The sequence below is a fragment of the Psammomys obesus genome, unplaced genomic scaffold, assembly GCF_907164565.1.
Source record: "Psammomys obesus unplaced genomic scaffold, mPsaObe1.curated_primary_1811, whole genome shotgun sequence".
NCBI classification, from domain to species: domain Eukaryota; kingdom Metazoa; phylum Chordata; class Mammalia; order Rodentia; family Muridae; genus Psammomys; species Psammomys obesus.
In genome coordinates, this window is record NW_026591560.1 from 600,235 (window position 1) to 612,829 (window position 12,595).

Here is a 12,595-nt window from a genome sequence, read left to right on the forward strand (position 1 = left end):
CAGGTTGCCTCTCACGTGTGGCAAGGACCTGCTGAATGGGGAAGCTGGACCAGAGAAGCACACAGCAGGCTAAGGATAGCTGTGCAAAGGGCCTGTGGCAGAAGCCTAGCTGGGAGGTATGTAGCATAAGGCCCTGCGGCTGAGGTAGGGAGGAGAGACGAGGAGAAGGGTGCAGGGGAGGGAACAGAGAAGGCCTGGGGTCTTTGGAGCTGGACAACCGAAAGGGTCTCTGGGCACACAGTGTCATACAGGCTCCGAACAGGTCAGGCTGCCCGCATGGCCCTGATCCCTCCTGAAGAGCCCCCACAGCTTGTCAGGCACAAGGCTGCCACCTGCAAGGAGGGCTCTGTAGAGGCTTTGTCCCATTGCCACACAGACTGACAGCGGGACCCACGGAGCTTAGGAGGCAGGCTCTTTTCCGGGGAAGTCACCGTTACCTCCCCCGCTCCCGCAGGCCGGCAGTAGAGATCTGTGTTCCGAGAGGGTGAGTCGTTTAAAACATGCTTTAGATTAGAAACACCGGCAGATGGAATAAGATGTAAAATGTGCCGAATTCTGAAGATAAAGCAAGAGACTTCAAAGGCACCTCAAGCTGGGCGAGCAGTCACCATGTTGGACAAGCTCTGTGCCCCCAGGCCAAGGTCACTGTCCTTCAAGGTGTGGCTGCTAAAGTGGAAAGCAAGGCTGTGTCAGCTTGGGCCTGGCAGTGCACGGGCAGAAAGGGGGGATTGTGCGGGGACAGGGCTGCTACTTATTACCAAACCCATTCCCAGCCAGCTGCCACGTAAGCTCTCAACGGTCACCCTGACATGGACACATACGCCCTCCTGCTCCATTTACAGGTGGGGAAACAGAAGTGACTTGTCCCAGGACAGAGCCCTGAGTAGAAGAGCCAGTTACCCCGTCCTTTGCCAGGGCTGATCTTAAACCCCCAGCTGTGACCTGTGATCTGGGGCCTCTGTTGCTTTATCTACTGACGAGGGAGTCATTTAATCAGGTCCTCATGGGCCTAGCTAGATGTTGAAGATAAGAATGTCTGAGGTAGAAAAAAAAATGCCTTTACATGGGGTGGCAGACGCCTGTAATCTCAGCATTTTAGGAGATGGAGGCAGGAGGCTCAGAAGTTCAAGACCAGCCTTGGCTATTTAGTGAAGCTCGCCTGGGATACATAAAATCTTGACTAAAAAAAAAAAAAAAGGCTACTAACCCCATGTTAGGCCCCATTCTCATGACTCCATCTAACCCCACTCAACTCAAAGGTCCTGCCTCCAAACACCATCAGCATCTGGACTTGGGGTTAAGATTCCAACTCATGATCCTTTATCGGACACACAGATACCACAGCAGGGCTTCAGACAGACATGCGGGTCGGGGTGCTGGGCTCAGAGGATCCCAGGAGAAGGTGACCAACTATGAAGACTGGTTCACCAACTCCTAGGGAGGGCTGTGTGGCCATGCTGAATATGTAGCTTCATCTTAGAGATGGGGAAACTGAGGCTCTGATATGCGCCCGAGGTCACTAAGGTGGGAGAGACAGGATCTGATCTCTGTTTGGTCCAACCCTGGAGCCTATACTTTAGCAAGCTTCACAAAGGTTTGGCTTCTTTAGTCCCAGGGCTGAACCCCTTACAAACTTACTCAAGCCACGCCTGCCTCACACTGCCTGAATCTGAGCCTGCTCTTCTAGGGACTTCCTGTCCTTCTACTGTCCCCAATGCCAGGTCTCCTTCCTCCGTTTCCCCTGAATCTTGAATGAGGCTCTCTCATCCTCATACCTTCATGAAGTCCCTTGCTTGTTCACCCTGACTGTCTTGCTTTGTAGTCTCCATTCTTGTACCCCAGGATCCGCCCTTCCCTACAAAAGCTGCCTAGTCAGACATTTAGAGATGGAAGTAGGTTAGCTGGCTGGGGCCGCTGTTCCTGCCTGCCCGGGCCTGGGCTTCCACCCCTTCCTGCCTGGTTCCTTGGGCTTGGCCACTGCTGGAGAGCTCCTGGAGATGACCCCCACCTCCACCCCAGGCCCCATCTAGGTCAGCAGCCCCAAGTCAGGTGATATTTGGCACCCACTCTTCAGGCCGGCCTTTTGTTAGTGACAACATAAGCAGCAAGAGAGGTACATCACCCTTAGCCCTCAGGCCCCTGTTCACAAACCCCAGGGGACCCATCAGAAGCTAACACAGAACCAAAGAACAAGCCTCGGCCAAGCCTGTCCTGTGGGTAGCTTCAGCCAGGTGTGTCCAGTGGACTCTTCCTTCCGCCTGCCCCAGCCACCCTGCATGGAGTCCTGCTATTTTTGTCACTTTAACACACGTGTTTAGAAGGAGGAGAGGTTGAGGGACTGGCTCAGGGTTGTGAGGCTGGAAAGCCAGAGGCTGGAGGGGATCCGGCTGCTTGATTTCCTTCATGGAGTCCTGTAGGGCTGCAGGACCCCAGCTGCACTGGGCTCCCCTCCCCCAGGAGCCCCGGCAGCACTCTTGTCCTGTCATTAGCATATCCGAGAGCATCCCTGAAACCCAATTACCAGGAGATGGCTTGGGCCCCAGCCAGCCGGGTGTCGGCTCCAGCTCAGGAATCCAGATCTGGAGGAATGAGGGGCTGGGACCTAGGGCAGCCAGCTGGGAGTGGAGGGAACCGGAGCAAGTGGATGGGGCTGGGCAAAGGCTTGTGGCAGGCTATGGATGGATCCTGGTGAGGTGGTGTGGGCATCCTCAAGGCAGTTTTGAGTCCTCTGCTTAGGTACAACTGGGCAGGCCCTACCATGGCCAAGGTCAGGTGACATCCAGGGGCCCTCTGCCTTCTCTGAGCTTCAGCTTCCTTTTGAAAAGAGAAAACCTGGGCTGTTTTGTTTGTTTGTTTGTTTGTTTGTTTGTTTTGGTGGTGGGTTTTGGTTTTTGAGACAGGGTCTCATGAATTCCAGGCTGGCCTCAAACTGGCTTTGTAGCCGAGTCTTGAACACATGCTAATTAAAGTGCTGGGCGGCTCCATGTGGAAGGTTCTCCACTGTCAACTGACCTTGAATTTCTGATCCTCCTAAGTGCTGGGGTTACAGATGTGTGCCACCACACTCAAGGACATGAGTGGCTTTCTAAGAGCAAGAGTGGCTGAAGCTGTCACCTTGCTTTGTCTTGCCAAGGTGTCCTGTGGGCCCCATAAGGACACAGCGCAAGGCCCTTACCAGATGCTGGCGCCATACTCTGGGAGTGCCAGGCTGCAGAGCCATCATGGAAGTAAATCTCTGCTCCATTCAGCCTCTGGTATTCAATTACAGCAACAGAAACAGACCTACCACCGAGCCTGATAGACTCATGAGGCTGGGGATGGAGCTCAGTTAGTAGGATGCTTTCCTAGCATGCACGAGGGTCTGGGGACAGTCCATAGCTCCGCAGAAACCAGGCATGGGGGTGCATGTTTGTGACCCCGGGATTAGGGAGATGGAGGCAGGAGGATCAGGAGTTCAAGATCAGCCTGGGATAGAGACCCTATTTCAACAAACAAACCTATACTGTCACAGAACATTGGGGTGCTTCCATCACAGAAAAAGCAGTACTCTGAAATAGCATGTTCTTCCTTTTTGATTTTTTTGTAGACATGGTCTTGCTAGATAGCCCTGGCTGGCCTACTGCCTCAGCTCCCCTAGTGCTAGATGACAGATTATTGTTTTTTTGTTTTGTTTTCTTTTTTTGATTTGGTTTGGTTTTCCGAAACAGCCCTTCCTGTCCTGGAACTCTCTTTGTAGACCAGGCTGGCCTCAAACTTACAGAGATTCACCTGCCTCTGCCTCCCGAGTGCTGGGACTAAAGGTGTGTGCCACTATTGCCCAGCTAACAAATTATTGTTTTATCTGGTTTTGCTGTGTAGGTCCTGCAAAAAGATTTCCTGAAACTGATATCTCACTGTCCTGTCTCTAAACACTTGACATTCATTTGGGTGGGCTTGCGCTGTCAATTGGGATGTTCCCAGGGAGATATCCCTCCATGCAACCCCCATTCTCTACACAGGCAGTTGGGTGGCCCAGCCTGGCTTTTTGTAGACATGGCAGGGGCATCTTTGCCCACCCCATTTGTCTGCTAGCATTTCTCTGGGCAGGCTGGCATCTTTAACTTTACTAGTTATTGCCAAATTGCTCTCCAAAGTGGTTGTTTGGATGATCGTTTTAAAATATAAATTAGATCATGTCACTTCCCTGCTTAAACCTCTCAAATCGCTTCCTATTATACTTAGAATAAAATCCATATTCTCTTCCACGAATGCTCGGCTGCATCCCACACTCGCTCCCCCTAATTTCCTATCTTCCTTTCTCCTCCTCTAAAGGGTCTGGCATGCTCATGCCACAGGCCCTTTGCACATACTGCTTCCAATGTCTCCTTTTTCTCCCAGCTCTTCTTAAACTGGCACTATCTTATCCATTAGGTCTCAATGGAACTGTCCTCTCCCTCAAGGGGCCTCCCCAGACCACCCACTAAAATATCTAGACATATTCCAGACATATTCTGCACATTCCTTTTTACCACCCTGTTTATTTCCATTGGAGGTGACATCTCGGGCCCACAAAGACCTCGCTTTCTCATTTGCATGGTGGGTTGTTACCAGCCCCGTCGCCTATGTCAGGAAGGGCTCATTTTTTATTTGTGGGTCTCAAAGGTGGACATGGGGATGTGGGAGTGATGGAACATTTGCCTAGGGTGCTTGAGGCCACAAATGCCATCCTCAGCACTGTGAGACCAAGCCAAAAAGAAAACTCTTTAAAATTAAAACCAATAGTAACTAATTAAGTGTACGGTTCTACATGCGTGTGCAGGGGCGTGCTGAGGCCCGAGGAGGACATCTGGAGCCCTGATGTACTACTCTGCCTTCCTCCCTTGATACACCTTGAATTCAAGGTGGCGAGCCTCCTGTCTCCATCCCTCACAGTGTGTGATTACAGGGGCACATGGAGCCACATCTAGGTTTCTGTGTGGCATCTAGGGATTTGAACTCAGGCCCTCATGCTTGCGCAGGCAAGTGCTCTTGTACCTGCTGAGTCATCTCCTTATTCCCAAACAAATCAGCCCTTTGCCGACCAAGCAGGCTGATGGCTTATTCATTGAACAGGCATTGTGTCTGTGGGGGTGCTGAGGGGTTCGGATGGAGTGGAGAATGAGACCCTGGGACTCAGGGCGGGGAGCTTTGGAGAGAGTACTGTGGCTGGGTTGAGGGCAGAGGGAGCAGCCAGGTCTACAGGTCTGACCAAGGCTCTTCTTTGTGGCCATGGGGAGCCATGGAAGGTGCTAGAGTTGGAGGGCGAGCAGAAAGGCTGTGCTGACTGTAATTGGCAGAGCAGGAAGAGTCGTGGAAACATGGGTCTGTAGCTGGAAAGCGCCTCTGTACACATTCAGGGCAGGCCCCTTGCACTCGAGGGTCTCAAAGGACTCCTGGTCCCAAGGACAACTTTGGACTCTTGTCCAGACGCCACCCATAAGCACAAAACACTGCCTATGACCTGGCTGGAGGCCAGATACCCTGAGACGCTTCAGTGACCCCCCAGAGAATTAGCTCCCCTGTATGGCTGGAAAAGGCGCCCTCGAAGGAGGAACAAGCAGCCACCCTGCCGCTATGGCTTCAGAACACAAGGTTGTCCGAAGCCAGTGAAGCAGTGAAGCCAGGAGAAAGACAGGGACTACTTTCTGCAAGGGAAATTTAAGTTAGACAACAAGAAGGACTTTCTCCATCACCAGACACGGCTTTGTCAAGAGCCTGTCTCCTGTTCGGGGCTGGTTCCTCTCTGTGGTCATGCAGGGTTCTCAGGACAGAAACTGCTTAAGGCTGCTCGGCCCTGAAGACATGAGACCTGTTCTGTCTGAGTTTGATACCACTCAGCAGGGACTTGCCCAGGAGGCCAAGTTCCCTCCTACTCCTTGGGGCTGAGAGTGCCACTTGCCGGGTAGGTCTCAAGGTGGCCGTCTGACTCCATCCAAGCCCTTTCTGTGGGGATGAAGAACTCAGCCTGGTCCTCGCCTCGACAGCCCCGGGGTCTCTTCACATAGGTGTCCCTCCTCTTTGTCCAGAAGGAGGAGGGAGAAAGGAGAAGGAAAGAAGGGAAGAAGGGAGGAGGAGGAGGGAGGAGACCTATGTGGCTGCCATTGGTATTCGAGGCCCAGCCTCAGCCCTCAGTGGCCCAGCCTCTGTGCTCAGCTCTTTAAGAATCCCTCCTTGGTGGCAGTCGCGTGGTGGTTGCCTGGCAACACCATCCCACCCCGCCCCGTGGCTGGCACTGGCCCTCTTCCCCTCCCCCTCCTCCTATAGCTCCCCACATGCCCAGCCTCAGCAGCATTCTGAGAGCTCAAAACCCGGCAGGTCCAGCTAGGTGCTTGGGGCACCGGTGTCTAGTAGGTAAGGACATCTGTGTGAGCCCACCCTAGGCAACCCCTAACTCTAGCTCGGCACCTGTAGGTCTGAGGCCTTGGCTCAGCAGCCCCTTTCCCCTGCTCCTTCGCCCCCACAGTACTTTAGGCAGGCAGGTGAGGGTCTGGAATATGTCTGTGTCTCTTGTCCCAGTTCCATGAGGGGACCCTGGGCTCCCAACAAAAATGCTCAGACTCCAGCTCTTCCCAGGGCACCACCTGTAGTGGCTTCAGTTGACCTGTGGTGCCATAATCTGTGGAGGGGACTGATGGGAGGTATCTTCGTTGGGCCTGTGAGGTTGCCTAGGTCCCGAGCATCACTGAGCCCATAAAGCCACTGTGCCCAGAGCAGGAGGTAGAGAGTCCAGGCGAGGAGGAGCAGAGAGCAGAGGCCAGAGACACATTGATAGGGAAGGACATCGCCACAGGCTGGGGCCTTTGGAGTACAGAGCCCAGACACTGATATCGTCAATGTATCTTCCCTTCTCCCCCCTGGGGTGATCCAGGGCAGCCCTTGGGCCCCCCTCTATCTTGGGATCCTACCCTCATCTCTCCTAGATAGCAGTCCTCCGCTACTCCCTTTCAACCCACCACTTATTCTCTTCTCTGCCAGGAGGCATGGCCTCTGATTAGGCCTCACCCCTGCCCACCAGCCCCAGCTCCGTCTAGCCCTGATTCTTACACATGCTGGTCCCTTCCGACACACTGCTCTCAGAGCCACAGCCCCGATATCTGTGTAACAGGTGAATGAATGGTGGCAGAGGCAAAGGAGGCTTAAATGACCATTAAAAGAAAAAAAAAGAAAAAGTGTCCTTTGCTGGGAATAATGCCTGGAAGAAGGACTCAGCCCTGAGGGAAAGACTTGGGGGGAGGTAGTGTCACAAAGAGGGAGAAAAGGAGGCTCTCATGGGGAAGGAGAGTTATGTGAGAAGCAGTCCTGGCCCTTCTGGAGAGACAGGCTACCAGGGAAAACACTGTCTCCAGCCCAAGCCTGGTTTCTGACACTTTCTAGAATTTTCTCTCTCTCCCACCCCCAGTATCCTTACACACACCAAGACCCTGCCCTGCACACTCCCTGCTAGTTGAGCTGGGGTCTGGACACTTCTGTCCTTGGAACAGTCCTTCGATGCAGTTCCCAGTTTTGTGATCACAGCTGGCCTTGGGACATCCTTGTCATTGATGCCTGGACTGGCTCAGCCTGATGACCATCCCTTCATTTAGCATCAGCAGACAGTGCTGTCCCTGCGGGCAGGCCTGTCAACTGTGAGATCACATCAGGCCCCCTGCTCTGCCTTCCAAGGACCAGGGGGAAAAAGGGCAAGCATTCCTAAGACACCCATCCTAGAGTCCAGAGGCCCTGGGCCCACCTTCACATCTGCTACTAATTTACTATGATCCAGGAAGGAGGCACGCACGTCTGTGATGCCATCAGTTATCTGGCTTCCGACAAGTGCTGTCCAACATCTGAAAAAGTGGGGTCACAAAAGGCAGTCATGGAGCCTGTCACAAAGAGAAACACAGAACAGACTGCTGGAGCCAGCGAGGTGGTGCTGAGCCTGATGACCTGAGTTCAACTCTGGAACCCACATGGCGGAAGGAGAGAACTGACTCTGGGCAGTTGTCCTTTGACCTCCACACTCCACACATACATACAATACATTTAAGTATGAAAACACTCCTGCTGTATTGCCTGCCCTCCGAGACTTACATGGAGGGGCTGAGGATGTGGCCAGGTTGGCAGAGTGCTTGCCCCTTATGCTTGGGGCCCTGGGTTCCATCCCCAGTGCCACATAAACAGGGCATGGTGACACACCTACAGTCCCAGTGGTCAGGACTACCAGAAGTTCAGGGCCATGTTTTAGCTGTAACTCTGTGGTAGCCTGTTGACCTAGAGCCCTGGATTCCCTCTCCAGCTGGAGAAAAACAAAATGAGAAAACCTTAGTCTCTGAAGTGGTGTTCAGAGGTATTGGTTTAGAGTTAGAGGAAGTCGTGGGACCTTTATGGTGGAGTCAGTGGATGCCTGACTCAACCACTGAGCTGCACCCTTAGTGGCCTTTTAAAAAGAGAGAAATAGCCAAGTATGGTGAGGGAGATGCAGGCGGGAGAATCAGAGGGTTCAAGGTCATCCTTGGCTACATAGCCAGTTTGAGGCCAGCATGGGCTACATGAGGCCCTATCTCAAAAGCAAAACAACACATACAAACAGACAAACAAAAAACAGGAAGAAAAAAAGAGGAGAAAAAGACATATTGCCTAGCTTACTTTGTCTTAGCACATGACACAGTGGGACTCGGTAGCATCATCATAAGCAAGAAAACACCAGATGTGCCCCTTGGTCAGGACCTTTCACTAAACAACCTCTTTTCTTTATAAAGAATCCAGGTTGTGGTATTCCCTTATAGCCCCAACAAGGAAGAAGAAAGGTGGTAGGGGAAAAACTCAGTGAACAGGATGTCCAGGCTCTGGCCTGTGGGTGAGTCATTTGGGCAGGGAAAAGTGTGTGTGTGTGTGTGTGTGTGTGTGTGTGTGTGTGTGTGTGTGTGTGTGTGTGTAGAAGTGGGGCCCTGGTCTCAGGGGACATGGGGGCTCAGAGAGGCCAATTGGTGCCAGCTCAGTAGGTGGATCCCAGCCAGCAGCTGCCCCTGGCCTGATCCTTCCTCAAGGTCCCCTTGCCTCAGTCCTGGTCCTCAGGAGTTGCTGGTCTCAGCATACCGGACTTTGCCCCACTCCTGGTTGCTCCTGGATCTCCCTCTTTAAGGCCTTACCTTAAGCTGAAGGTCTTGCTCTCTGAGCCTCTGCCCTGTGAGCTTTCTGTGAGAAGCCTCAACCCTATGTGTCCTGCCTGCAGGAATTCTCAGGCAGAATGGCAATAGGGGCACAAGCACAGTGGAGCTGGGACTTGGATCAGAAGCGTTGCTGGAAAATGAGAGCTGGTGGGCCAGGCAAGTGTACCCGAAGCAGTGCCAACAGCCGTCCCACAGCCCACAGGCTCACAACTCTGTGTGAATGTCCCAGAATGCCCTGGGAATTCAGAGAGGCTTGGTGGTCAGTGAGCACGACTCTCTGGAATTTCCAGAGTGGAAGTCGTTAATGATGCTGGGTGAAATGTGTAGTGTGGGAGATCCCATCCTTCCCCACTCCAGAACAAGCCTAAGACGGGCCCAGCCTTGGCTGACAACAGTCTAACATTGCCAAGTCCAGTTATCTCAGCAACCAGAGTACAGAAAACATCTCAGGATCTTTACAGACTGTCACATTGGCCATAGGAAGTCTGCGGTGGCCCCATTAGCACAAGAAACTGGAGGTGGAGCTGGGAGGACTGGATAGTGCTGAGGCTCACTGGCTCTTGAACAATCAGGTGGCTTCTGTCACATCCCCCTGAGAGGTCAGGGGGCGGCTGGGAAGCTGCGGGCCAGGATGACCTTGCTGCCCAGTGGGAGGGCCCACTCTGAGCAGAAGGGCATTGTTCTGGTTATTGCCTCCCTCAGAGTGGGGGAGCTGGGGCTTGGCAAGCTCAAGGTTGAAGCCACAAAGTGTTCCTGGATGACTTGAGCTGCCCTCAACGCTGACAGCCTCCCACCAGGGCCCAGCTTAAAGGACTAACTCTAGCCTTCACTATCATCCTGAGTTCCCATGCAGCCAGTAGCTAGGTTCAGTGTGGAGTTCAGCGAGTATTTGTTGACTGAACAAACTGTATTTCCTGGTCTCAGCTGACTGTGTCATTGTCCTGGAGTTACAGTCTTTGGCTGCTGCCCCATTTCTCCTAGGATGAAGCTCCCACAAGTCTGTATGTCCAGATCTGCACACCAGGCCTGGCTGCCATTATCAACGTCTTCCACCACATCCTGAGCTGACTGAGCCCCCGCTCCAGCTCAGTGGCACCCAGGCATTCCTACCGAGGCATTCACCGCTGTAATGGGCTCCAGCTGCACCTGATCTGGAACCTTCCTTGTGCCCCCCAAACAAACAAACAAACAAACAAACAGCCACTGCCCTTAGGAAGCTTTCTGGTGTCCCAGCTGACTTGGCCCTAGTCTCTGGGGTCGCATGGAGAAGCCTGTTTCAGATAGCTCTTGCCCAGCAATGACTATGTGCGGGGCAGCCTTTCTAGAACCTCAGCTTTGCTTCCAGGGCAGCCTGGTTCCTAACGGTCTCCTGGCGTGGCAGACGGTACCCAGCACAGTGGACTTCCCCTAATAATCCCTGGACTGTGTGCAGGAGCTGCCGCTGAGCAAGTTACAGTCCATCAGCTGGAAGGAACATCACACAGCCATTAAAGCCACAATTATGAAGGTGATATTTTGATATCCAAGTGTGATGTGTCAAGTCAAGCTCCGCTCATACTATCCACGTCAGTATGAGGCCAAATGCTTGCTTGGCGCCAGCCTGGTGCCTGGCATGGGGTGGCATGGAGGTAAAGGGGGGTTTGGTTTGGGAAAGGAGGAAGACACTGAGCCACACGCTAAGAGACATGATGGAGGAATGATGGAGCCCTGGGGCCCTGGAGTCCATCTGGGGGTCTGGGGAGGCGGAACGGAAACCACAGTTCTGCGCAAATTATAGCCAGCTTTGTGCTGGGACAAGCCTGGAAGGGAGCAGAGGAAGGGAAGCTGTTGACGCCACAGGGCGGTGGCATTGTGGGTGATTTTTTTCCCCCTTCCTTTATTGTTGGTATAATGCTGTTTGGGCGATAAATAAAAATGGGGAGGAAAAAAAAAGCTATTCGGTGAATTGAGTACCAGCTCAGGAAAGGAAGGAAGAAAGGGAGCTGGGAGGGGAGGAGAGGTGGGAAGAGCAAAGACAGTGCTGGGGGAGGGGGCAGAGGTGGTAGCCACAGACAAGGCCCCAGGCAGCTCTGGGGAAAGAGGATCAGGAGAGCACAGGGGGTGGGCAGCAAGCCTTCCCTCAGGGGCAAGGGGGGAGCCTCCTGAGGGGAGGTGGTCTGGAAAGCCTGGAAAGGTAGCGAAGTGCATGTTGGGCTGGACTTCTGGAAGGTTCTAGAGTTGGATGGTGGGATGGGAGAAGTTGGAGTGGATCTGGTCTGGCAGGGAGAGGCTCCTGATGGATTATGGAGGTCTTGGCTTGGGCCTGGGAGCTATGGGGAAACTCGAAGGCGGTCTAAGCAGAGTTAGGGACTCGCGGGGAGTAGCTAGCACCCAAAGGAAACTAAGTCTGGAAGGGACCTCCCCTTGACAAGGTCTGCACTGGTAGGTGAGGCCGGGCAGGGAGAGATGGCAGTGTATCCAAGGCTACATCTGGGTACTTTCCCTGCTAAATAACTGTCTGGTCCATCCACCCCTACCCCCGGGACACACATCGCAACTTTCTCTGAAAGCTCAACCACCTTTTCATTGCAGGTCTCCTCAACCTTCCAGGAGTCCAGCGGCTAATGCTCTCTTTTCATACTCAGGACACGGAGGTTTAGAGAGGGTACCTAAGTTGGTCAAAGGTCTGGGGAAGGAAAGAGGGGGCCCGACACCCGGCCCTACCTGCCCTTCTACATATCTGGGTGGGGTCCTGTTTTGAGAACAGTAAAGAGTTTAGAGAGGGCCTGTGCAGGAGGGGATGTAAGTGAGTGGGGAGGGAGGGGGCATCTGAACCGGGAAAGGGGCACCTGGCAGGGAGGCATAGGGTTACCTGGGCTCGCAGAGTAGGCAGTGGGTTCTGTTTGTGAATGAATGTTTGAGAGGACGGATGAATGAGTGAATGGATAGATGAATGGCTGGGTGCTGGGAGGATCGATGAGGGGGAGGAGGCGCCGGAGCCAGAACCCCTTTCTCTTGCCACCCTCCCTCCCGCCCTGGAGACTGGTGTTGGGAGCCTCCCTCCCCCTAGTCTCTAGAGGGAACCAGCTCCCCAACTCGTCTTCCCCCACCCTCATCCCAGACATTTTAGCCGAAGCTAGGAGGAGGGGGGCGCACGGACGCCGTTTCTCCCGGGCTGGGCCAGAGTCCCCGCGCGGCGGCGCAGCCTCCCGCTCCGGGTCCCGCCGGCCAGTGCGCAGCGCGGCGCCCCCGCCCCCGCCGCCTCCTCCCCGCCCGCCGCCTCCCTCTCCGCTCCCGCCCTCCCCGCTCCGCGCTGCACGCACAGCCCCGCCGCCGCCGCCGCCGCCGCCGCCGCCGCGAGGGGAGAGGCGGCCGCACAGCCTGCTTCCTCGCGCCCTGCTCGCCGCCGCCGCCGCCGCCTTCGCCCCGCTGAGCGCACCCGCCCGGGC

At 54.3% G+C, this 12,595-nt stretch overlaps 1 protein-coding gene across 2 annotated transcripts in view; it reads right to left on the reverse strand.

The window, feature by feature from the left end:
- The window catches only part of Macrod1 (mono-ADP ribosylhydrolase 1), a 140,211-nt gene that overhangs the window by 18,001 nt on the left and 109,615 nt on the right, over positions 1 to 12,595 (reverse strand). The window lies entirely within an intron of this gene.